This window comes from Ornithodoros turicata, chromosome 10 (assembly GCF_037126465.1).
Source record: "Ornithodoros turicata isolate Travis chromosome 10, ASM3712646v1, whole genome shotgun sequence".
Classification (NCBI taxonomy): domain Eukaryota; kingdom Metazoa; phylum Arthropoda; class Arachnida; order Ixodida; family Argasidae; genus Ornithodoros; species Ornithodoros turicata.
The window spans coordinates 32,633,324-32,660,184 of NC_088210.1; the positions used below are offsets into that span (position 1 = coordinate 32,633,324).

Consider the following 26,861-nt stretch of genomic DNA (forward strand, 5'->3'; position numbering starts at 1 on the left):
GTATAACAATAAAACAATTAGAAAAAAAAAGTACTATACAATGCCTACAGGGAATTTTCACGAAATGATTTGCAGTTTTCTTACTTTTGTTTCGTTCTTCTTTTTGTTATTCACCGATTCTAACCCATGCTCGGTGGCCCCATGGAAGTGCGGCATTTTCGAACATTTCTATAGGTTTCGAACCAACTCCACCGAACCCAAACAGGGGCATACAAGCGTGTTTTATCGCAAGTAGATACGCACGTATATTATAAGAACACGAGTCAATCTGGACCTCAATGCCATCAGCCCAAAAACTACGTCGACGTTCGTACAAACGGGGCAAAAGACAACAAACAAAGGAAGCAGGAAGACAATCCCCGAGACGAAAGAAGAAACGTATAGCAATATATATAAGATGCGCCAGTCATGCCGAAGAAGCTGCGAGCCACAGACAAACGCAGGATATTAAATCTCGAGACTCCGACATCTCCGTTCCAGCCCCCTCCTGAAGCCAACACAATACACGTAGCCATACATTTCGCAAAAAGAGGAACAAGACAAGAAAGCTGAGGCCGCAGGTTTTCTTTATTACATTGGCTCGTGCGCGGAAACTGATTGTGGTGACCGCCTCCTATATTGGCCCGTGCTGTGAAGGTTTTTTGTTTTTCTTGACGTTTAACTTGGGTTGGAAAGAGGCAGGTCAGTGTTGCGGCTATAATACTTCCTTATAGAGTTCCTTCGCTACAACATATTAGTCACGAGTAATTATATCACTCTAAGAAAAAAAAGGAGTACTTTTACTCCTTTTGGGGAGTAATTGCATTGCCACAAAAAATAGTCCCTTTAGGGAGTAAATGTACGGGAGTAAATGAATGTCACAAAGTGAAGACCGCATTTCAGGCGCTGTTGTAAGAGTCCCAGGTACATAATTGGTGCGCATGCATGAAGATACTTTGAAGCAAACCGTCAACCGTGATATATCGAGTGATATAAAATCTTGCGCCATACTAGGGCACAATTTGCGAAGATGCGCTAACTGTTTCTTACTCTGTGTGGCTGGAAAATTGCTCCGTTGTGTGAGTTATACAGCCTTATGTCGTTCAAATTGACCAAGGGCACATATTTACGTAGACTTTTGCATTCAGGAGACCATTCGCGAAGTTTAGTGACAATTTGCAGTCCTGGGGAGTAAACGTCGGGACTAAATGTTGGGTTAGGGGACTAAAATGGGGAGTAATTGCAGACTAGGGGAGTAGAAGCTACAATTACTCCCCGTTTTACTCCTTTTTTTCTTAGAGTGTATATATAAGAAAAAGCAAAAAAATAAACAGAATGACGCGCGCTTCGACTATCAAACTGTATGCTTAGGAGTCGAAGCATGCTACAATAAGAATGGAAAGCGCAATAACTGGTTTGTTTATTTATTTCTTTAGTTGGATTGGATTGGAAAGGAAAGAAAAATATGGAGAAATTTCTTTAGTTAGTTAGTTATTCATATATTGTCAATATGGTAGTACGCGTTAGCAGTATAGGCCGGATGGCTGGGCACAACACCAAATAAGTGATAATAATAAAAATAACGTTTATGGCAAAGAACGTGTCTATAAAACGCAGTGTACCCCAATAGGAGCGCCACGTTTCTTCCGACCGCGTGAAAAACGTGCGAAAATATTTCACGTCTGTTTCCGTAAATCAAGAAGAATTCGAAAAAGGCTCACACTACCGTACAGTAAAGCCTTGGGTATAGTAATTAAGTTAAAGTAACTTTATGCAGTAACTAGTCAACGTACCTACAAAAGCAACTTCTAACTGTAACTAGCTACCGTTCTCGTTTAAGTTGTAACTGTCACTATAAGCTACTCCCCTATAGCAATATTTTCCACGCGTCGGTCCCGTAGTGACCAGCTCGGCGTGGCGTAGTGGTTAGGAGATCGCTTTCCACGCCGAGACTGAGAGGTGACGTGCGGGTTCGAATCCACGCACCGCCTGTGCTGCCCGGGGTTTTCCCTCGGTTTTTTTTTTCAGACGCATGTCGGCCCAGTTCCCCGTGAAGTCGGCCCAGGACACATACTAACCCCCCTGCTGTCCTCTCTCCACCTGTCCACCTCATAGTCACAGTTGCTTCGCGGCGCTAACAAGAATAGTGCTCGAGCCTCCCTTCAGATGTGTGTACGCGGTGGAGGGGGCCAAAAGGGAGCCTTCTCTTCTCCTAAGACCGTGTCTTGGAATACGGACGAAAGGTCGCGGGGCAGTATTGTTTGCAGTACCGCTCCTGGAAAGATTTTTTTCATATCTTTAGTAACCTATAGTGTCGTTTTGTAAAGTACACTACCGTTTTTCCCAACGAGGAATATCGCGATTTTTTTCTTCTAATACGCAGCCAGGACGGCGTAGACTAACTCCTACTGTGATGTCACAGCAGCGATGAGGGCTTGTATAAAGGAGCTTGTACGAGGTGACATTTAACGTCGCTCGAAATCCTGCCTCGTCTGTCAAGCTGTCCACCAGGGGTCGCCATGCAAAATATTTTCGCTCTGCGGTGCGTTTTATAGCTATGCGATCGAACCTACAAAGAAACGATCGGAGAAAGCACCCGCGGACGGTCGACACGATGCTCTCGTGACGTGATGGCGCTGTACGTCACTGGCCACGTGCAGGGGAGTAGCATACGTCACGACCTCCTCTCGTTCTGCGATGCGCTCTTTTCACGAGGAGGAGAAGGATTTTTCGAAGGTGCGCGGAACAGAGCCATCGCGCGCGCGCGCTCTGTAGGTCACCTACGCTCATCGCTCTTTCGCAGGAACTCATTTTATTCGTCGGAGAACACTCTGCACCGAAAAACAAAAATATAAAAGAATAAAAAAAACTGGGGGTCACCTCAGTGCTCCTTTAAGCCCCATGAGATTAAGTTAATAAGCTGATAAGTAAATTTAGTAAATAAAATAAGTAAATAAAATATATAAAAGTAGAACGAACAGAAAAGCGTCGTAACACACGCACCCAGCAAAATGTAGTCTCCCAATTATAAACAAAGCGGAAACACGTGCGCACCATCATCAAGCCCCCATGGGAAATCATCTGTTTATAACGAGGCATACGTAACTATGCAGCTAGGGTAGTACAAGTGAAAAAAGAAAGTTTCTGAGAGTTATGCACATTTCTATTCCGTTTTTTGCTTTCCTTAGAAGATAACTGTAAGGTAATTATGTTACTTCAACGCGGTAACTGTAGCTGTAATTAGTTACATTTCAAAAAAGAGTAACTGTGACTGTAACTTAGTTGCTAGTTTTTTAGTAACTTACCATCGACTACCACTGTCAATAGCCTGTTCCGGCTTTCCTCGAGCTGTCGGGGTAATCAGCGTCGCTACGACATAAACTCTCGCAAATGTATTGGCATGGACATGGTTATACCGTATTTTCCGGTGTACAACGCGCGCGTTATACAGTAAAAAAGTGTTGTGAAGAGGTCCTGCGCGTTATCTAACAGTGCGCGTTACACATCGAACATTTTTTTTTTTCAATTGGGCCCGTTCTTAGGGGTGCGCGTTATACACGAGTGCGCGTTATACACCGGAAAATACGGTACAACAAATTCTAACCTAACCTAACCCAACCTAACCTAACCTAACCAAAACTAAACCAAACCAAAACCCGAATACATTTATGATTTATGACTCACGATCACTGAGGGAGAACTGAACCAGGGGAGCTTCAATATGGTTCTTAAACGTCTCATGAAACTTCTTTCTAAGCTCTTCCAAAGTATGGTTCCCTCGCTCGTCAACGTTTTCACCCAATTTCATTTCATTCGAGATGTAATACTTGATCTTTGATAATTTGAATAACTATTTTATCCTCGTACTGACTCTGCTAGGGATAGGGGCTTGCACGCGCGCTTCTGATATATCGTTAAAAGCGACATTTTAATATTTCGAACAGGTGTTGTTCTTCAGTTTCGGCCAATAAAATAAAAGTCTCTGTTCGAAATACTGGGGCTTTTCATTCAATGTTTCATCGCATTAACATTAACGCATCTTAAAAATATCGTGCGCTTTCTGTATCATATTTTATTTCTCAACAGATGCAGGTGGAGCCGAAGATTACGCTTAAAAAACAGACAGACAAAAATCCCCCACCCATTCCTAACGACCCGAAGCAAACTCGGTGCACATTCAATGTACCCAATTCGGGACTCAGATTAATCCCCTAAAGCCACACGCAGCACGGGACGTGTGGGTAGCGGCTGCAGCAGCGCCACGAGGCGGGGATTATTAAAAATCTCGCAGTCGCTAAGCCACCGGAGCATTATATCAAGTATAAGCTGCGTCTTAATCCAATAACACCGACCGCAGCGAGCGGTGAAATTACTCTGCCGCGTGATCCACGTTAGCAGTGTTTCTCTTAAAAAGGAATTAGGGAAATTTAATTTACTGGAAAATCACAGGTGCCATGTACGTGCGTGTTTTGCGTATCATGGCTTATCGCGAGGCTTTGGAGTTCATGAGCTGTGGAGTGCGAGATATGAACCCTAATACGAACTCTGCGCGCTACGCGATAATTTAAATCTGCGTCCCTCTTTTGTTTCATTCCTGCCTTCACAAAGTCCTTTTTCGTGCGAGCTCCGTTTAGAGAACGAAATGAACAAGGTCGCGCAAATATCTCAGGATGAACGTTACTGTTTCAGTAAAGCTGTAAACGACGAGAAACAGATAAATAATATACATATACATATAATTTATGTACAATAATATACAGTCGACCCCCGTTTATCCGGACAGTGCCGTTCACGGCGAAATCGTCCGGATACCGGGGCATCCGGATAAATGAAACGACCGAATAGGAACGTCCTACAGAGCAACGTTTAATTAAAACACCGAAATCTGGTCAATGGCAGCTGTTACATAGCAGTGTAGGCACTCGATTCCTGCAAACTTTTGCTAATTGCATAGAATTGAGCCACGCTGTTGCGCTGCTTGAAGAATGTCAGTGCGGACGCAAAGTGTCAATGTCGGAGCCTTGTTTCTCACTGGCGTCATCGGCACCGTCTTGCTGCACATCATCGGAGGCAACAGCAGCAATCACACCGTCATCAGTCATAGCTGCACAAGCGTCATCATTCTTATCAACGTCAACGTAGTCAGAAACTGCAGCATCATCTACGGCAGTCACAGTGAGCCTCTGCATCAGGGATCGCAGCTCAGCTAGGGGAATGTCTTCATCGGCCAACGGGCCGTAAGCAGCAGGCCCTCGGGTTGGAGTTTTCCCCTCTAGAAACGGACAGTTGCTCGAGATATTTCCAAATGACTCCACTGGTCAACGTGACCCAACGCACACACATAGAAAAGGGGGTCATCGTGCACGGTTGTCCTTGTCTCCCCTACAGGGGAATGTAGGTCCCTGACGTGTGACGGGAATAACCCCAACACAGCGAAAAGGGTGACGAAGCGGGGTCAGCGTCTCCTCTTACTCACGGTAGTCCGGATAACTGAAGCAGGATTACAAGAATTTTCGACTTTCGTTCCCTGGAATTCTTGTCCGAGTCCGGAAGGTGAAGTCCGGATAAACGAGAACAAAATACATGGAGGAAAATCCGTTCCTGTGCCTTTTGTCCGGATACCGCGGGATCCGGATAAATGAAGTCCGGATAAACGGGGGTCGACTGTAATAATAATATAATTATTATAAAAATATTAATATTACAGTTGTGGAAGAAAAAAGACGCGGGCAACAGATCTTAGCAAAGTTAGGAAGACTAGTTTATTACATATAGGGAGATATTAAAAAGTTTAATGGAAAAGAGACGACTTTTCGACAGTGGCACTGTCTTCGTCAGGACAAGAGTCCTTTTGTCAAGTCAAACCTTTTGTCCTGACGAAGACAGTGCCACTGTCGAAACGTCGACCCTTTTCCATTTAACTTTTAATATCTCCCTATATAGTAAACTAGTGTTCCTAACTTCTCTGAAATCTGTTGTCCACGTTTTTTTCCTTCCACAACTGTAAAACTTCGTGGCCGTTTCATTTTTCATTTGCCTCGACCTATATTAATAGTATATATATAATTATAATAATGTATAATAATAATAATATATGTAATTCGTAGCTTTACGTCACGACTACGCTCATCAGCGACGCCCCAGCGGTCGGTATTTGGAGTGATTTTGTACACCAGAATTCTGGTGTACAACCTTGAACCTGTGAACCCTTGAACCCTTGAACTTGTGTCTGGAACCTTAAGGTTCCAACGTCCTCGGTCAGGTTCGAAACTGCAACCCTGAGTTGGCGAACGTATTATTCAACGGAGCCACGGAAGCTCCTTTCTTTTTTTTCTCGCGAAAATTTATCCTTCAGTGACAAGTGCGAGATCAACCCTACGATAATAATAACAAAGTCGCGGCTTTTACATTACGGGGAGAACTATGATCATGACGTCACAGTGGGCAGTCCTGGACCCAACTCGCAACCAAATGACTCAGAGAGATCGGTCATCAGCCCTATGGACTGGGGCTTTTAGTATATTCATAGTGTGTTGGCAAAACAGCCTTATACATCTAAATTTGCAATAAACCGCGCTGCTACGAACAACGCTATCACTCTTAAAAATGAACTTCACCGCATAGCACGCTTCTAGCCAACCATCATCTCGAATGATATCGTTATCTGCCCTGATTTGTTGAAAACGGGAGGCGTACGCCTTTTTTGTGACTATTATGAACAGCATAAGTGTCACAGAAAAGGCGTACTCCTCTCGTTTTCAACAAATCGGGGTAGATAACGATACCATTATAGATTATGGTTGGCTAGGAGCGTACTATGCGGTGAAGTTTGTTTTTTAAGAGTGTAGTACATTAAATTGAGCTAGTTCCTCGCTACATGTCGACTTCAAAAACAGTAGCCCCGAATTTGTTTCCGAGTGAGAAGGTACATCTGGTGTGAACCTCTCTTGCTTTCATATTATTTGCTACATGATTTCTTTCTAACATAGCATGGGCTACGGGTTTTCAGTAGTTTACATAAGGCATTCCCTCGTAATCTACCCTCTCGAAAAGCCATATAAAAACACTTCTAAACTTTCTGGACACCGTTTAGGACTTCAGTCATCACTGTGATGTGACTCATTATTCCATTTCACCACATTATCGCCAGTAATGGGGTCGAGAGTCGTCCCTGGCGATGAAACTCCCGAATAAGCATCATTAAAATCAAGTTGTCGTTGTTGTTGCTGTTATCTCAAAAACTTGGCTTGGCGATTTCCTCTGCAAGTCTCTCCGTTCCATATCTCTGTGCCCAGGAGCGGATTTAGGGGGGGGGGGATGTCCTGACCCCCTCAATTTCAGTCGTTACATAGAGTTTCAATTGATCTTGGTGGTGTAATAGCATGCTGTCCAAGGCAGGACCCCCCCCCCCCCCCTCAGAAAAATTCTGGACCTACCTCTCTCTGTGCCATACCCTTAAGCTTTTTGTAGTTGCTAGCTAGCGCGTGTCCTGCTTCATTATACCACTGTGCCTTGTTTTGTAAGCGTTAATTTTCTCTGCATACATACAACCACCCCTGAGGGACGCAGTGCGAACGCGGAAGTGGCACATCCTCCTTCCCCCCCCCCCCCCCCCCCCATGTCCGAGAGAGCCACCTTTGTTTCTCTTTCTTCTTCTTCTTCTTCCCCTAGGCGCCACAAACAAGGACTGGACCATTTACCCAGCTTACGAGGAATAGGCTTAGCTACGACACCAGCTCCTCGCTTATCGTCGCATTCTATTAGTCTCCCCCCTTTTATTCCGTTACAGCGTCAAGCTGATATATATCGTCTTCCTGTAGCGCCCCTAGCGGTGCTTCTATCTTATTAAGGTTTGACCTTGCCCGTGAAGACATTATGAGCGTGTATATCAACGCCAGGGCGGTGCAAATCGCCGCCTCTAAGATGTGTGCTCCGAATAAGTAAGCGGACCTTACGAAAAAAAAAAAAAAAGGAGAACGAAGAGCACCTTTATATCTGATTTATGTTACAGTGGAAGGATACAAGTACTTATCTACTACTTGGCTGCTTTTCTTGTGTAAGTGACGAGGTTGATTAAACATGACAATGGGAAAGGTATTTTTGTCTAAGTACCGGATTACATAATAAAAGAGTTACTATAACGCACCGAGAGGTGCGAAAATATTATCCCTCTCTTTTTGTAGCAGTCACGGCGCTGTAAAGCGTGCTTTCACTGCACAGACACGTATAGCAAGGTGAAGCCAACTTTACGGCTCTTATGCGATGCAAACCTGGACGTTCTAGCGCTTCTGTTTTCCGTTCTTTTTAAAATTTTGAAACAATGTATTCTAAACGCGCAGTATTTATTTTTTTCTTTTCGTTTTGCGTGGCTGTGTAGAATGATTCGTATTTTTTTTTTTTTCGAAAATTTCGCATTGTAGCACAATAAGCACAATATCCATTCAGCAAGCACAGTCTACGTCCTCGCACTTTGTACATTCTGGTCTTAGCATGAAGTTTGTTTCCTACATCTATTACGCGCGTCCATTTGTGCTGTTTTCTGCTAGTTCAGATAAGTCATAAATCGCTTTACTGTAGTGTCTCGCAACAAAATTTCAATACGTACATTATCACTATATGTGGGAGCCAATTATTGCTTTTATGTGCACCGAATGTTACGCAGTTCCTCTGCATTCTATTTATGTTTTGCTCATTTCACGTGTCCATTTTGCTACGTTTTTGTGCTGTGTAGAAGAATTACGCATCTCAAATATAAGCACAAAAACGTGATTATTGATATAGTATCTTTCAGTACAACTGTGGTGTTGAAACACCCTTTCTTGTTTGCTTATTGTTTGCGACCTGTCTCAAACGCTACAAGCTCATTCTGGCTGCTAGAAAAAGTTCGAAGTTACCGCAAAAAGTAGCGCAATATTAACTATACCGTTTTAGTGGTTATTTTTAACCAGCCTTTACTATTATTCGTGATACTAAAACCACCACAATATAACTCCAGTTTATTTTTCTTACAATCACCCCAAAGACCACAGTAGTGAGCTTTCGTTTGCCTGACGCACTTAACGCATCGCTTTCGTCAGCTTTTAACTGCTAAGTAACTACCCCAACAACACCGAACATCCTCTGGACGTACAAATAACGTCCTAACGCATTCGTACGTCCGATGTATATCCGAGGGATGTCCATCGGACGTACGAATTCCGTAGGACGTTATTCGTACATCCAGAGGATATTCGGCGTTGTTAGAGATACACGGTAAGAAAAAAGGAGTAAAACGGGGAGTAATTGCAGCTTCTACTCCCCTAGATTGCAATTACTCCCCATTTTAGTCCCCTAACCCGACATTTACTCCCCAGGACTGCAAATTGTCACTGAACTTCGCGAATGGTCTCCTGAATGCAACAGTCTGCGTCAATATGTGCCCTTGGTCAATTTGATGGCATAAGGCTGTGTACCTCAGACAACGTAGCAATTTTCCAGCCACACAGAGTAAGGAACACTTAGCGCAACTTTCTTCGCAAATTGTGCCCTATGTATGGCGCAAGATTTTATATAACGCGATATATCACGGTTGACGGTTTGCTTCAAAGTATTTCCATGCATGCGCACGAATTATGTACCTGGGACTCTTACAACAGCGCGTGAAATGCAGTCTCCACTCTGTGGCATTCATTTACTCCCGTGCATTTACTCCCCGAAAGGGACTATTTTTTTGTGGCAATGCATTTAGTCCCCAAAAGGAGTAAAAGTACTCCTTTTTTTCTTACAGTGTATAGCTGTACATAAGCCAGCTACAGATCAGTAAGCTATCACAAACAAAGCTTTCTTTTTTTCTTTTGTTTTCCGTGTCCTTCTTAGTAGAGTACGGCCCAGCAGACGACCCTTTTCGCGCGGAATGAACGGGGGTGTCGAGAGTAGACCTCACGCGCGCACTGATTGGACGATCGATCCGACGAAAGCGCTTATCCAGCGTCTTGACAAGCGCGCCCGTTTCATTCGTCCACCTAGCGGAGCGCACGAGACATCTTCAAATACCGCCGTCTGCTCAAACACAAAGTTCGCCCCAATCAAGTCACGCGATGTGCAGCAGGTGAGTAGCTTTTGAGTGGATGTGTCAAACGCTCTTTCGAAGTCTGTCAGTGCTCTTTAGTAGTTCGTTGTGTGATGACAGACCGTGTGTGTGTGTCGACTTAACGTTTCAAAGATAACGTCGTGGGGCTTTTGAGATGTAGCTTCCTTGGTTTTTTTATCAAAAACTTGGTCTGTCTGCGTGAATTTTGCCCTCTGTGTGTTTGCAATCTACGTTCTCTTTCTGTGCACAATTCTGCGCAGAATAATTATGCACTCCAAAGACTATTCATCGGTCGTTATGCATTCTGAGTACTTTCACGTTGTTTCAATTCTGCTCTGTTATTTTTTTTAACAGGATGTCGCCTGCCAATTTGAATTGATATCATTTTGATCACTGCACGTTATTCCGAACGTACTATTATTGAACGTAAGTACACTTGTCTTGCGATAAAATGGTCAGTACGTGTCGACTGTAGATTCTAAACGCATGTTGCGATTTCTGTTCCGTTATCTTTCTTAGCAGAAGGTCGACTGCCAGCCTTACATCCTTCACACCACACTTCGAATGGCAATTATTGATGCTTTATTTTCGACTGCAGACATTGTTCTGCGAATTCGAACTATAGAAAGAGCGCTACAAATGGTAATCATATTCATATTTACTCGAATTGGAGTAGAAAACGAAATTAAATAAAATGCGGATCATAAAATCTTTACAGCTCGCAAAAAAAAAGATATATGTTTTTAAATATTTGTCGTTTCTAAGAACGCAAGAGAAGTGACACTGCCTGCAGAATTCCCCGATGAACTGATCGTAACCAATCGCGACTTTAGTATATATGCATCCTGATGCATATTTCATTGTACTTATTTTGTACTGTAGTTGTTGTTGTTTCCTCCTCACCTGTAACAGCCCCGGAAGGGGTTAACGGTACAAAATAAATGAGTAGTAATATAATAAAGGAGTAATAATAATTACTTCTTAAGTATAGGAGTAGTACTAATAAAGAAGTAATAATAATTTGGTGTAGAATTACACGTAAGGAATGAGATACACATTGCCACTTCTATATCGTTTCTCGTAAAGCTTAAGCACACAACGAGAGAAAACGAGAGCGTAGGAATAATTTACCGGCGCTATCGATCAGATAGTATACGAAGATAAGGTAGTTTGATCGCTATTTTAAAAGAATGCAAAGCCAGCTGGATGCTTGAGGGGGGGGGGGGTATGTTCATTAAAAAAAAAAAAAACAGAAAGGAAAGGCATAGATGCTTGGGGATGATGAATCACCTATCTGAACATCATCCATCACACCAATATATGCCCTTGCGTGTCTATTGTCAATGCGTGACGCGAACAAAAAATAAATAAAAAATCGTGGGATGCTTTACGGAGAAAGGTGCGTGATGAATGTTAATCTCGCGAACCTTCGATTCGGATCGGGATCGTCTTCGTTCAAAATACCGGCAGGCTTTTTTTTTTTTACTGCAATATCTACACTTTGCGCAATGAGTACAAATGATCCCAATGACATGAATGATGAAGTCTTTTTTCTTTCTTTCTTTTTTTTTTTGTAAGTTATTTTATTAAGTGAGGAAAGTGTGGAGTGTAAGTAGGGAGTGACTTTTTCGGGTTAAACCCGATTCTGCCTGGTTATGTCCCCCCGAAATGACCCCCGAGCAATTCGGGTTAAACCCGATTTTTCCCCGAATTCCATTCACTCTGAAATCCTCAACTGATGTTCTCCACTAAAGAAGAACAAAGGTCGCAAGGTGTAAGAATGGGTCACTTACGTTCCCAGAAACACGTCCATGTGTGTCAGCACCGTCTACGCCTTCGGAGATTAACGCTGGTAGGTCACCCACAAGAAAATATAAAAAAAAAATATTAGGAAAGGGGTTTAGAAAGGACAAGAGGAGAAACAGAAAACACCCGATAACACCCGAATGCACAATTACTGCCCGATTTCTCTCTGAATTACAGATTGAAAAATACCGCCCGATTTTTTTCCCCCTTGAACTTGAGAGAGGCATTTAACCCGTAAAAAGTCACTCCGTCACTGTAAGTTAGCTTCTTTCGCTGTAGCGTCGACCCATCTTCTCCATGTTTTTCTCGAGTTTTTAAACAAATCAAATCACTCCGCTGTTTAACAAGGCGTTTCTCGTACATCCTTCTATTAATAACTGTGTTTCTATATAGTGTAAAAAATGTTGTAATCAACATTCACCCTCTCTATAAGAAAAAAATAAATATCAAAATGTAAAGCAAGGCGTTACCCTCTACACGTATGGTCTGAAAGGATGACCGCGGGGTGTCCTCGTAACAAGATTACCCGCGGTGCCCGCAGCGAAGCATAGAGCTCAGCGGGTAGTCATCAGGTACATGGAGTCCCGTGCTTGGAGGATAACATGTTTATGAATCGCGCCACCATTTATTCAGTCCATGGCAGATGCTAGCGAGACGAAGGTAATATTCGTGTTTCAAGGTGAGCCACTTAATTACGTCGAACTCGATGGTAATTCGTGTTCTGTATGAGGCTGGAACACCGAAGACATAAAGCCTCAAGTGCCTCTGTCACACGACAGTTTCAATGTGGATTGAATCCGATCCGCATCGAGTTTCTCAAGAGCATTCGGTGCGCCATATGATGTTACACAGTCCAACTCAATGCGCATGACAAATATTTTCCTAAAAAGTCGAGAATAACCGCATCCGCTTCCCGTATTGTGCCGTTTACTATGTATTTACGGGGAGCGTGGTGTCGAGAATGGTCGAGATTAAGCAAATTGGAAAGCGCAGTCGCCTGTCAAACCTAGACTAAAACCATCGACGTGAAATTCCATGGACTGGTACAGGAACAATTCCAAATTGCTGTATGTTTTTGCTTACTACCACAAATTCACTGAGCTCGAGGATGCCAGTGACGGTCTTCAAGCTGTCTCGAGAATCTCAATCCCGTTTAGGGAACTGGATCGGGTTAAGAAGGATCGGAGTTCTATCCGGATCGAACGTGTCCGTGTAGCAGCGCCGGATCCGCATTAAGTTTGATGAGCATTGGCTCAACGCGGATCGAAAGTACCCGTGTGACAGGGGGTATAAGATGTGGGTTCGAGTCCTGCAGCTGGCTAACCTTTTCAGTGACTTTCTACTCTCTCTTCATTTAATTGTGTACCACGTCATTCTGTCCATACTCTTCAGAAAAGACTAACCCCTCATACCCAAGATGGACGTGACCGTTTTTTTTTTTAATCCGCACTGAAGAAACCCCAGGATGGCCCAAGCAGCACAACATCTTGGTTCAATATCGGTCCAATGTTGGGCCAAGATATTGTGCTGCTTGGGGAGGGTTTCTTCGGTATAGATCTCCCGTGTATTCACACGAGCGACATTCCCCCAGAAGCGGAAGATGCGAAAAGCGCCATAGCTTTCTGGTGTCACGTAAGCGCGAGCGCTCAACGTCGTGTCTTCACGTACACTGCTAACCGTGGGGAATATCCTGCCACGCAGTCACAAGATATTCCCGTAGCAGACGACAGGAAAACACGCTGACGGTGTCGTCTGCTAAGTGTCGTCTGCTAAATGCGCAGTACGCCACAAGATATTCCCGTAGCAGACGACAGGAAAACACGCTGACGGTGTCGTCTGCTAAATGCGCAGTACGCCACTCCCGATATTCCGCAAAGTGTGAATGCTCAAAATAACAGGGGACGGAACTTTTTCTTTTCGCTTTTTCTTCCACAAGAATATTCCGTGAGGATGTCGCTCGTGTGAATACACGGTAGATGACCAGCTCGCTTGCTTCCTAACTATTCTATCAGATTTCTTTATGTATTTTTTTTTATCGCAGTCAACGTATTCGAAGCAAGGTCTGAAGCTATAGGTGGTAGCTAGGAACTAGTTAAGTCATGCGAGACGCCGGGAGGTGCTGGGTTCGAATCTTACACCGCTGTGCTGTCTTGGATATTCCCTGTGATATACGTTATCAGAATAAGGGACGTCGTCGCATAGAGAGCAGCGTTATCTATTAAACAGTCGGTGCGAAAGGAGAAAGAAAAGACTAGAGAAAGAAGTGTTAGAGGTGTCGTCTGCTAAAATGATCGCTCGAAAAAGTCTTCTGAAAAAAAAAAAAAAAAAAGAAACGCCGCAGACATCACCTGCTGCAAAAGCTTTATATAAAATATATATATATCATTCTCGTACACTATAACGATCGCTTGACAGATTTCTCAAAAAGCATCGGAGATGTCGTCGACAGCGCTGGCAACAACAAAAAAAAAAAATGACGTGTGTCGTCTGCTAAACTGGTCGCTAAAAATAACGCGTGCACCGTCTGCTAAAATGAAGATGTGCGCCGGTACCTCGCAGATAACTCTTCATTCATTTCTCCAAAGGGTCAAGAACAACGAACCATGTCAAAGCCCCGTTTTTTTTTTTCTTTGTCAATGTCAACTCAATATATCAAAACAATGTCGTGTGCCGTCAATAGCAATAGCAATACCAGTGTCGTCTGCAACAGCTGTTTGTCGTTTAGCAGACGATCGCGCTTCTCGCTCAACCCTTCTCTTTACTCCCGAAGGAACGTAATCATTTCTGACGGTTGCCATTGGCTGGATTTCTAATGACATGTAGCGTAATTAAGATTCCAGGTGAAACGAAGATACCTTGTGGTACGTCGTGAAGAAAATGGGCCCCTCCTGCGGCACCTAGCGACAGACGTCGTCGTTTCTAAACCCTCTTTTCGAAAGCAGACACGGACACAAAGTAAAATTTCGCAGGTGCGAAATTCTACTTTCCCTGTACAGCATATGACATACAGAGCGAGCGTTTGAGACCGGCAAAGGATTTACTCTCTTGCACTACACAATCTTCCTCCTTTCGTCTTCGGAAAATCCAATTTCATAAGCGGGGAACGTAAAAGTGTTTATTTTCTTGGTTATTTTTGCCAATAAGTCGCTTGCTGCAGTCAGAAATGAATTGCTAAGACTACCGCCTCCTCTGCCATCGCCTTTCTTTCTTTATTATTTTCTCTCTCTCTCTCTCTCTCTCTCTCACTCAGAATCTGTAACCTTTGCATACGTTCACTTTCCCCTATGCGATGATCGGATTTAAGGAGCGAAGTGTTAAAGTGTCTGCGAAAAAAATGTAGCCAGAGCTAAGGGCTGATGGGAATCTGCGTATTTGACTTTTGCATTATGGATTACGTTCCCCTTACTATGCTCGCAAAATAAAATAAGAAAAAGTAATGAATTCGGAATTAATATATGCGTATTTCGTTCCTTTTTATCCTTCATCAGGAGAAAAAAAAAGTATTTTGCGAAGGCGTTCGTCGAATATTATTTTGACGTTCTATACGCCATAGTTTCCAAGTATTGCGACAGTGTCGTAGCGAAACAAAATTAAAAGGGTTTGCGCATAGATGATAAAAAAAAGCGAGAGACACGGACACAAACAGGGCCAAAACACCGACACTTGTAGCAGCTAGTGTGTGCTCTCTCTCCTTTCTGACCTTCATGGATGTAGTTTATTGCATCAGTGATTGTACTATACGCTAGAATGCCGAGGGGGGAAAAAAATGAGTTATTCTTCTATCGATCGTATAATTGGGGAGATACAAACGCTAGAACAAACTTCGTCGAGCTCCGACGTCAGATGATTCGAAGCCTCGACCATTCCTATTGGTTTTCAAAAGCACATGACCTGTCCCACGGCCGCCTCACTGGCGGGGCTGCCTGGCGTGACCTCAGGTGGTCCAAATTAGCTGTTCTTGGGCACGTTAATAAAAACATTATTATTATTATAAGGAGTTTCGGTATTCGCGACGCTAATTTTCAACGCGTCTATTACGCCATTTTCCTGCCAAGCTTGGAACGCACGTTGACACGGATGATGCATAGAACCGTCTTTCAAATTTATCCGTCATAACTGGAAACCAAGTGTCCCGTATTACATAAGAAGTTGTAATTTGTTACAAAGACACCTTAATACCCATAACTGTGCACTCTTATTTCGTCCTGATTTCTTACTGACGAGCTCTAGCTATATGTACAGTGCAATCACCCGGTAATTACCTCGCAATTATTTCTTGCAACCAGTTATGTGTGCTTTTCTTCCGAGGAGTTTGCCGACATCCTCATTCAATCCGCCAAGTAAGCTCTCTCGCGCGAGCAATTAGCAGTTGAATCACCTTCGTTGAGGAGCGAAGGAACAATAACGACCGACTCTTTTCCATTTGAGCAATTCAATTACTCCTTCGGGTGTAACTCCGTCCGGGTGTAACTCGGGTGTAACTCCGTCAACAGTCGATTACTCCTTCGAGTGTAACTCGAGGAAGGGAACTGAAATCTGTCGCGTACAGGGAAGGTGCTTGACCCAAGGAACTCTGGGACTGCTGTTGTTCGGGTATATTCAGCGACTTGATGAATTACTTGTCAGGAGCACGCGCTTCTTTAGCAGCAATGCTAGATGGCGCTGCTAAGCGGAGAAAACCGTACACAACTATCCTTAGCACGATCCAGAGCTTTCGAAGTGTGCATACCTTGGACAGGAAGCGCATCAAGCGACAGGTGTCTCCAGGTGTCTCTTGCATAAAAACATAAAACAAATTGTACACGAAAAAGAAATATGTATCTTTTTTTCTTTGTTCCGTTTACGTCGTGCCGCATGTCACGAACACTCGCAGATTTGTCGCACGTTGCTAAGCCGTAGAAAGGGAAACGAAAGCTTGTTTTCTTACGTATTTATTTTTCTTTGTTTGTTTTCTTTCCTTGACGCAAAGCATTCCAGGAAATCCGCTCGATATCTTCGCATTTTCTTTCTTTTTTTATTTTATGTTTACTTTGTTGTATTCGTGTTATATAACTTCGGCAACAACACTGTGAAAAGGAAGATGTAGAAACAGATGGGGAAAAGAAAGTGGTTAGCATCGATAACATTGGTGACTAACTACTCTTACTGGAGAGGTAGTCTCCAAGTGACTTAGAGACTAAGAGGTGACTTACTACTCTTACTTATAATGGAGAGGTCTCTGGTTCTCTTACAGCGACGAATAGGACTAAGAGCATGCAAAACAGCTGTGAGAAGTTAGCCTCAATAGGACAATACACTCTAGTCTCGACAATAAAAAAAGACTGACTACCACAGTAAACGGGAAAACCGGCAGTTGTGATGCAAACGGCAACAGCACGTGTAAAAAGGTTGCAAAGAAATGCTAACTATTCACAGGCATTGAGAGTGTTTTGGTATAAGAAAGACAACTGGAGTGCGAAAGAGCTAGCTACTCCGCCTGAATAGTTGGAAACTAGACTGAAATGGGAAATAAAAATACTACAAGCAGTGCATAAGTAAAACTATATTACTGTTTTAAAGAGACAACACGAAGAACGTAGGCGCTAGCCCCGATCACATAATGGCTAGTTACTCCGCTTTACGTGAAATCGCGAAGACCGAGAGCAATTGAAAAGCAAATTTTAGGTTCTAGATGTTACGTAATTCCGTTTCGACGTGGCTTTACAACTGAGGACACCATCCTCAGAAGAAAGAAACTATCACGTAAACGACTTCATTTTGCTGCCCATCATCCAGTACAGGTATCTACGAATATTTCTGTCCACAGAAAACACGCCCTTGCATTTATAAAGACTATATTTAGTCCAAACAGGCTAATATGCTTGTGCTGCCCCATTAAAGTAGGAAGTCAGAAACTTTCCATACGAAACGACGAATAAGCTTTTGATGCATTAATCTGGGACGCAGCTCGCACGATGTTTAACACGACGAAAACACCGTAAGTCACGCACGATGCTGGTTACAGCCACACGTGTTTTTCCTTTTTCATTAATTTTACACGTTTGCTTCGGGCTGTGTGGCTTCTAATACCATTTTGCGGTTATCTTAAAGTTTATATTTAAAGCGGGACGAAAGTTTCCTGTCAATATTTCCGGGACATCCGAGATCAAGTTTTGACGGGCATCACCAAGGAAGTGGAACCTATGGGGGTCATGCATCAACAAGAGATACACCGCTCTTTTCTGTTCTTCACTCGTTCGTGTTCTTCATGTTCATGTTCATGTTCATGTTCTCCTGCGTCACTTCAGTGGGTTGCGCGAATTAGATGTAAGCACTATCCACATTCTTGGAACCACAGTTTTCATGCTGTTTTTCTTTTCGATCGGTTTCAATCCTGTCAGCAGAAACTTTTTTTTATTTTTTTATTCGGTATAAGCAACGCCAAGCAACAGTGGATATAAGATGGGGATAAGAGGAAAGTGGGGGGGATAGTGTGAGTCCTGGGCCGACTTCGGGGGCCGACATTCGTCTGGAAGATCTCCGGCGAGAAAAACCCTGGGAAAACATGAAACAGCGCAGCCGGCGGTGGAATTCAATCTCTTGGTCGGTGGGGTCGGTGTTTGTATCTGGGATTTTAATACTACGGTTTCGTGCGTTAAATTAATGTTTAAATTAATCAATTAATTCGTCCTACGCGTTTACGCGTAAACAGGGACTTTTAGGTAGACTGCTACGAACTCCAGGTTCAGATTCCTTTATTTTAAACGGCACATAATTGCATACGGTGAAAAACGGGACAAAATCTTTTGACTAATCCCAATCCTAACTTGACTAATCCTAATCTTTGACTAAACCTAGCTTAGAGAAAATATTTTGACGACGAGGGCAGGGGAGTGTCTGTGGCACGCTTCCGATTAGATCTAGATAGTTTCTAGACCTAGATATTTTTTGTTGGGGCTACACTCTTAAAAATGAACTTCACCGCATAGCATGCTCCTAGCCAACCATCATCTCAAAAGATATCGTTATCTGCCCTGATTTGTTGAAAACGGGAGGCATACGCCCTTTTTGTGACACTTATGCTGTTCATAATTGTCACAGAAAAGGCGTACGCCTCCCGTTTTCAACAAATCAGGGCAGATAACGATATCGTTCGAGATTTTGGTTTGCTAGTGGCGTGCTATGAGGTGAAGTTCATTTCTAAGAGTGTAGGTCTGCTTCGTTAGATCTAGATATTATTTCTTAGAAGTAGATATTTTGCCTTAGATCAGGATTACCGCGTATGGATCTTTGCTGTAGGACACCTACTTTCCTTCTATGATGCAGGTGTTAGACCTTTATCGTCGTGCGTCACAGACACTGAGAAAAACTCTCGGTATATTTTCCTGATACGGTGCGGGTGATTATATTGGGGCAGCATCGAGGATATCGACGTCAATGCCCCTTTTCACGCAACCACGCCAATCTGCTCTGCACAATCTAATTTCCATCTCCCCACAAACTTAACTAACCCTGTTTATCCTAACCAAATGCGGAACATTCGCGCTTGCACGTGGTTGATTCTGTTCTCGCAACTCAATTTTGGAAGCAAAATGTCATTTGCCACCGTCAGCGGCGTGCATAGCGCTGACTTCGTCAATACTGCGGCCTTTGCTTATATGTATATAGGTTCCGCTCTATGTGGGAAAGTTTTTGTCAAGAGAGGCAGAGTGCAAAGTTTGTCCCGAAAACGTCGAAGACAGGAAAACGGAAGAGTTAATCGATTAAACCGCTTGGAACGCAACGGTACGAGGATGTTCTTACAAAGAAGAAACAAACGTGCACTCTTAAAAATGAACTTCACCGCATAGCACGCTCTTAGCCAACCATCATCTCAAATGATATCGTTATCTGCCCTGATTTGTTGAAAACGGGGGGCGTACGCCTTTTTTGTGACAATTATGAACAGCATAAGTGTCACAGAAAGGGCGTACGCCCCCCGTTTTCAACAAATCAGGGCAGATAACGATATCATTGGAGATCATGGTTGGCTAGGAGCGTGCTATGTGGTGAAGTTCATTTTTAAGAGTGTGGTTAAGTAGATGTCCACAAAAAGAAACGAAAAAAAAAATGCGAATTAAATTATCACGAATACTAAGCAACAAAAAGGCGACGAAAGTACACCATATCGAAGCATGATAAATGATCAGAGATGGTTCGGAACATGCGCTGTAATACTTTAATAAGGAATAAACAAAAGTGGATTTAAAACAAAAAAACAAAGTGTCGACACTAGCTACATCACACGCAACGCTTGAATCGTTGACTATAGATTGCCTGCCAGCGCGTGATAACGTACCGCGTAGAGTAAATTTGAGTCACGCCCAATTAATCGTAATAACATGCAATAAAGCGAATACGGCGCAGGCACATGTAAGAGGTGTAATAACTATGGAAGTTTTTTCTTCGTATTACGCGCTGGTGTCAAATTTATCTTCCGTAGTTCCTGCGAAGCGTGCTTTCCCGCACAAGTATGATCTATGAGGCGAAGCTATCTTGCTGAAAAGCATGCACCATATCGCAGCATTGAAATGTTGAGTAGCGGTGACAAAGCTGTGGTGATGATTGGTGAATAAATTGTAGTGACACTGATGTTGGTGGTGATGAGGTGTGACGTACGAATTGCAGGGAAAAAAAAAAGAAATAAAATGTTGATCGGTACCAAAACTTTAATCTCGATCAGCTCATCAAAGAAGCCGCGCGATCATGCGAATCCTCTTCCTACATTCTGGGTACTGGGTACCGGGTACCCAGTACCCAGGGGACCCAGGGGTCTGGGTACTGGGGTACCTTCGCACTGGGGTATTTTATCCATTTTAAAAGATGTCATAAAAACCCGCCCAAATTTTAACCTTATTTTAACCTTATTTCTGGGTCTCATACCCCCAACGTAACAAATACGGCTATGAGGCTTGTTTTGGAAGAAAAAAGAGCGGAAACCGTCATTTTGCGCCTAACATGTTTAGTAGCGTTACCGTAACTTCTTTAACGCACCTTGCTTTGAGCTTGTTACATTAATGTTTAACCAGTAGAAACGGCTTTCCGATTAGAAAGAGTCTCTTATAAGTGCCGGAGTCGTAGACGCGTGTTTGTGCAGTTCCAAATCACGACACGTACACTCTCGCAGTTTCTACGTAAAAATCTTCAAAGAACAGCGCACCCCTTGACGGGTGTGAGCTGTTTGCTCATCATCCGCTACTGCGACATCAAAAGACGACGGTACAGCAAAAAAAAAATAAATAAAAACGAGCAAATAAGGCTGATAGAAAGGAGGCGCTCGGTAGCGTAATATCCGGTTGTCGATGCAGATGACACTTCTGCTGCTCTTCCATCTTCGTGACACACGTAAAATATGCAACATCCAGGAAGGATAACAGGTTCGGCACGTAGGGAGTCTTCCATAAAAACAAACTAAAAGGAAAAAAAAAAGTCATCTTGCGAGTGAGCGAAAAAAACATTGCGTTAAAAATATGGAGCACAAATAGGAAAAAGGAGTAAAAACGGAACAAGGAAAATATGTCCGAAAGAGATGAACACCGAATGATTTCTAGCAGAAGGCACGCTCTTGTTTATAGCAGACGACAGTGGTGGAGCGTTGGCTGGTGGCGCTAGTGTCCAGTCGGAACTTTGTTGTCGCCCAGTGATGATGTGTTGCAAATTGGGTTTGGGTGGTTTCGAGGGGAAGGTCTCTGTGTCTCGTTATGTGTGCGCGCGTGCGTGTGGTTTAGGATAGCAGTGTCCCCACTTGTGGTTGGCACACGCGTCTTGCTTTTTCTGTAATTGGATTTCGCTTATAGTATCTAGGTTTGCTTTTCGTTCTTACCGCTGTTTGATATTAACGCTGTACGAGAAAATAGTGCACGGACAGTGTCGCTAACAAAGCGATTAAGGTGAAAGTGGTTTCATTTGTAGAGACGAGAAAAATTAATTTTTTGTAACCGCAGAGATAAGGTGTGTGTAGCGAAAGAAAGCAGACGACGCTTATGTCGTCTGCGCACAGCAGAACAGCGAACAGCAGAAAGCAGACGACGCTTATGTCGTCTGCTTTCTGCTGTACGCTGTGTTGCTCTGCGCTGTTTCCAAAAAAAGAAAAAGAAAGAAAGCGAAACATACGCCAGTAAGATTTAAGCCTACGTGGATTTCACAAATTTCTATAAGTATTTCTATAAGTACAGATTAACACTGATGCACTCAGCATGCACTCGTAATAATAACGTAAGCTTCTTATGTAATTTAAATAAACGAGTGTCTGCTTATTCATCTCGTAATGAGCATTGGTGCACACCTTTGTGCAGAACGAACAACGACATAGGCGTCCGCTGCAATCTTTAATTAATAGGTTAGAATTACGCCGGATCCTTTATTAATGACCAAAAAGAACCTCACTGCCTTCATTCTAAACATGGACTAATCACATTATCCTCATTGTGCATTTAATTGTGTTACTTTGTATCTTGTTACTTTGTTATTTTGTAATTCGTTACTTTGTATACTGTTATTTTGTATTTTGTTACTTTGTCATTTTGTACTGCTGCTGTACGGTGTACATTGGGAAGACAGCCTTAGTCAGGCCTCCTCGGCTTCTTGCTTCCCCTTCCAACCGAAAGGGAAATAAAAAATATTGAATTGAATTGAATTGAATTTAGTGCTCAACAAGAAAATCAATGCCCTGACGATAGGTTAGTTGCCGTTCGTGTCGAGATTGCCTAATATCACGGGTTGCCATTCCCCACTCCATGTAATGGTGGACCTCTTGATGGTGCTGGAGCATCCGGGTGATCTCCATTCTTGCCTAGAGGCACCTCAACGTTAGACTCACTGCATAGGGTACCCTTTCTCTTTCCCTTTTTGCTTCTCTTCCTCCTCCTCCTCAAAGCGGGCAAGGGAGCACGGATGATACAAAAATCGTCTTCTTGAAAGGACAGGCAGAGAAAGGTAGCTGTTGCAATATGCAATATTGTTGCATATATGTTGTATATATGTTGCAAGCAATATGCTATGCAAGTGAAAGCTGCCTTGTGAATATGTTAAGGAATACCGGAGTTCCACATGTTCGCGTCGCCATGCGATCGCGATACGGATGCCGTCTGCAATTTTTATCTCATAACAGATGCGTTTCTGCAAGGCAGTTAGTTAATGATTTTTGCATGGCGTATCTCAGCCGTCATTTTTCGTTTTGTTCCGAACTTCAGATTTGTTTCGCATGTTAACGCGGGTGTAAAAAAAAATAACCTCCGAAAAACTCAGATTTCTCAAGAAATCCTTATAAGGCACGCCAAGCCGAGGGGGATGGGATTATGTTTAATGGCAAACAAGAAACCAAAAAGGAAAGGGTATGCATGCAAGTGGCTCGCTATTCTCCAAAAAAAAAAAAAAAACTGGTGAGATCACTGATATTCTCTTTTTTATTCGCTGATACCATCCGTCAGCAGTAATGAGTGAGATCACGAGGTTATAACGTTTCTTTCTTTTTCGTGCATCTTTTTTCTTTTTTTTTAAGAGTGCAGTTAAAAGAGTTTTAGTTTCAAAATAAACACTGCTATAATTTCGCGACGTTTCCTTCCCTGTTTCCGCAACGTCTATTCAGACAAATCTGTTTCGAGAAAAAGAAAAAAAAGGAAAAAGGCTTCTCGAGCAAAATATTTCCACGGAAATCAGCTTAAGCATGAATTCGACATTAATGAATTGCAAGCATTACACAAGCATAATTCATCACATTAATTCGACCAGCTCGCGTGGCATAGTGGTTAGGACGATCGCTTTCCACGCCGAGACTGGGAGGGACTTGGGAGACATACTAACCCATCCCCCCCACCTGCCTTCCACTCTTACCTGCTGTCTACGTCTGTACGTCTCTCATAACCACGGTTGCCTCGAAACTTTAAAAAAACAAAAGTGGCAGATATCGTGCAAGTTACATCAAATCAACGACTGCAACAGGGTCGAAGTGTTGAAGGACCGTAAGGTATGCCTTATCGTTAGGGTTCCGCGTTCTCAGTTTTTATTTTTGGGCGTATATTTTTCGGTGTTTGTTGATTTTCACGAAATCGGCGTTTTCCGGAGTTTTTCCTGCCGTGTACACGTTTACCCGACACTTATCCGCGAACAGAACTCACGATGTAATTTTAGTGCTGTGGCCAGCCTTATACCAATAACAACAACAATCTATACGAATTACCAGTTTCGTGACAGCAAGCAAAAGTAGTAGAAAAAGTAGAACAGGAAGAATAACTCGAAAAAGTGGACGGACATTTGTTACAAGCATCGTATATTTCTGCACGGTTTTCTGATAAGCATCAAGAACTTGCTGGGCACGTGCAGAAATTTATCTCTGTCATAGTTCCTGGAATGTCCCTCTTCTCCATTAAAACCGGATGAGGGAAAAATTTACCCAGCGTATGTTTTTCGGTGTTTACCGGTTAAAAACCGAAAACTCTGAACCCCCTACTTATGGTAAGTGTAGTATGTGGAGACGGTGTGTGTACAAGTGAGTATACCATAAGGCACGTCCCTCAGAGAGACATTGTCGAGCTAACACCCCCAATTCAGCAGGTGGATTCTTGGGGACACTCTTAAAAAAAGGGAGTGTACTTTAACTCCTTTCCTTGCCACATATATAACACCATTTTGGAGAGTACAATTACGCTCAGAAGGGTGTCTCCTCACTCCCTCGAGGGAGTAGCATAACACATTTCTCCCTACCGGAGAGTAATATTATTCCCCGGCAGGAAGATGGTGTTATGCTACTCCCTTGAGGGAGTGAGGAGACACCCTTTTGAGCGTAATTGTACTCTCCAAAAGGGTGTTATATATGTGGCAAGGAAAGGAGTTAAAGTACACCCTTTTTTTAATGAGTATACATGACACGAGGTAAATATCGAGAAATTCTCGCATCCATTGGAGGAAGATACGCACGGTTGCGCTTGGCGTCCACGTTGAAGTCACCGGTGAAGGTGACAGGATAGGTTCGTTCACTGGTGAAAGTTTCAGCCAAGGAACGCGTGTATCTTGGCAAGGGGCACGTTGGGGAAAACGTACATGGACTCCACCATCATCATTCCCCCACCTTTTTTTTTTTTTCGTCAGCATCAACATCAACATGGACAGCACCACGATGTGTTTCTTCTTCTTCTTCGTTTCTTCTCCTCTGTGTTTCGGCGATGCGACATATGTGACGAGATCTTCACGAGATTGAGCCCGTGACCTTTAAGGCCATTTCACTTTAAGGTATCCGGAGGTCATCGAAAACGGGCCCTGACATCCTCGGACCTGCAGTGCTTTCCTAATGGTGCTCTCTACTAAGCACTTCCGGGTAAACGGCTCCGACCTTATATTCCCGAAACGATGCCATCCCAAGAATTGCTCCGTTAAGCGGTTTTCCCAAATGGGGAGTATATGGAGAAGGGCGGCTGCATTCAATGTTCTCCGAAATGAACAGGTATCGCCGGCGAGCCGTAACCGAGGAAGGAAAATTATGTCGGAGGGGAATCTGTTCGTTCCCTCCGTAAGACCCCGTCTGTCTTGAAGCACGTTACAGAGCGCACTGGACGCCAACTGTTCCTTAGAAGGTTACTGGGCCTGCCAATATCACTCTTAAAAAAACAGGGTGTGCTTTAACTCCTTTTTCTTGCCCCATATATAACTCCCTTTTGGAGAGTACAATTACTCTCAAAAAAGGAGTTTCCTCACTCCCTTTAGGGAGTAGGGACGCTCTAACGCTAGGGACGATGCTCTAAAGCTAGGGACGCTTTATCGTGATAAAGCAGCACAAAGACGCGGACAAAGAAGGAAGACAGGACGACTGCTAACTCTCAACTGGCAGCTTTTACTAAACAAAGCATGTTTATATACACAAAAGAAAGGTTGGTGCCTGCTCCTAGTCACATGACACCATCGGGTTACACTGCAACGTGTTCCCGAGATAACTTATCTCCGCGGGGGAGAGGCTCAGTGACGGAGCGCTTACGCATTCATCATCGTCGTGTTTCGTAATAAAAAATGCCTCTACTATTTCCCTTGTAAGCTGCTCATTGTGTACTGATAGTACATCTGTTCGCGCGAGGTCTGGTTTGCACCCACAGTCACGACAGTGCAAAGCGAGGTGCCCGGATGGTGTTTTCTTAATGGATGCCCCACGTTCTTGAAGTCTGACGTTAAGACATCTTCCGGTTTGCCCTATATAAACGCTTTGTGTATATAAACATGCTTTGTTTAGTAAAAACTGCCAGTTGAGAGTTAGCAGTAGTCCTGTCTTCCTTCTTTGTCCGCGTCTTTGTGCTGCTTTATCACGATGAATGTACACCAACTACCCCGCCTTCACACACTCCTTTGGTACGCTTTAACTCCCTACTGGAGAGTAATATTACTCTCCGGCAGGGAGAAAGGGAGTTATGCTACTCCCTCGAGGGAGCGGGGAGGCTCCTTTATTTAGAGTAACTTGCACTCTCCAAAAGAGAGTTATATATGTGGCAAGAAAAAGGAGTTAAAGTACACTCTTTTTTTAAAAAAGAGTGTAGTGCCAGAGGCGGCGGAAGGGGGGTTACAGGGGTTACTGTAGACCCCCCGAATTTGTGAAGGGGGGCGCAAAATTCCCATGGGGACGAGGTGTTATTTCAGGTGCCGCGTGCGAATAAAATGCCATAAACCCGTTTTCCTGAATCGATCAAATTGCCAGCATAGTCAAGGGTTTTGTCGGTTGGTTGGGTGTGTCGTATCCGTGTCTCTCGTTGGTTGTACAGAGCCGAACACAAAATTTACCGAACACGCTAACAGTTCAGTTGCGTTTCGTAGTTCAAATTCAAATTTTAGTTTCAAATAGCTAAAAGGTAGAATCAGATCGACAAAAAAAAAAAAAACAACAGAGGCCAAGTATGACTATGTTGGCTTGCTCGCGAGACCTTTAAAGAAGCAGACGACGCTTTAAAATGAGCAAACGAACAAAGAAGCTCGCATTAAAGTTGCAATATCTCATTCTTTATGCAAGAAAACA

The 26,861-nt window shown here is 43.3% G+C and overlaps 1 protein-coding gene across 1 annotated transcript in view; it reads left to right on the forward strand.

The window, feature by feature from the left end:
- The first annotated feature begins 9,968 nt into the window (after positions 1 to 9,968).
- The window catches only part of LOC135369946 (neprilysin-1-like), a 30,887-nt gene continuing 13,994 nt past the window's right edge, over positions 9,969 to 26,861 (forward strand). The window contains exon 1 of the mRNA XM_064603552.1: positions 9,969 to 10,066. The gene's annotated coding sequence lies outside the window, so the exon portion shown is untranslated. The remainder of the gene's footprint in view (positions 10,067 to 26,861) is intronic.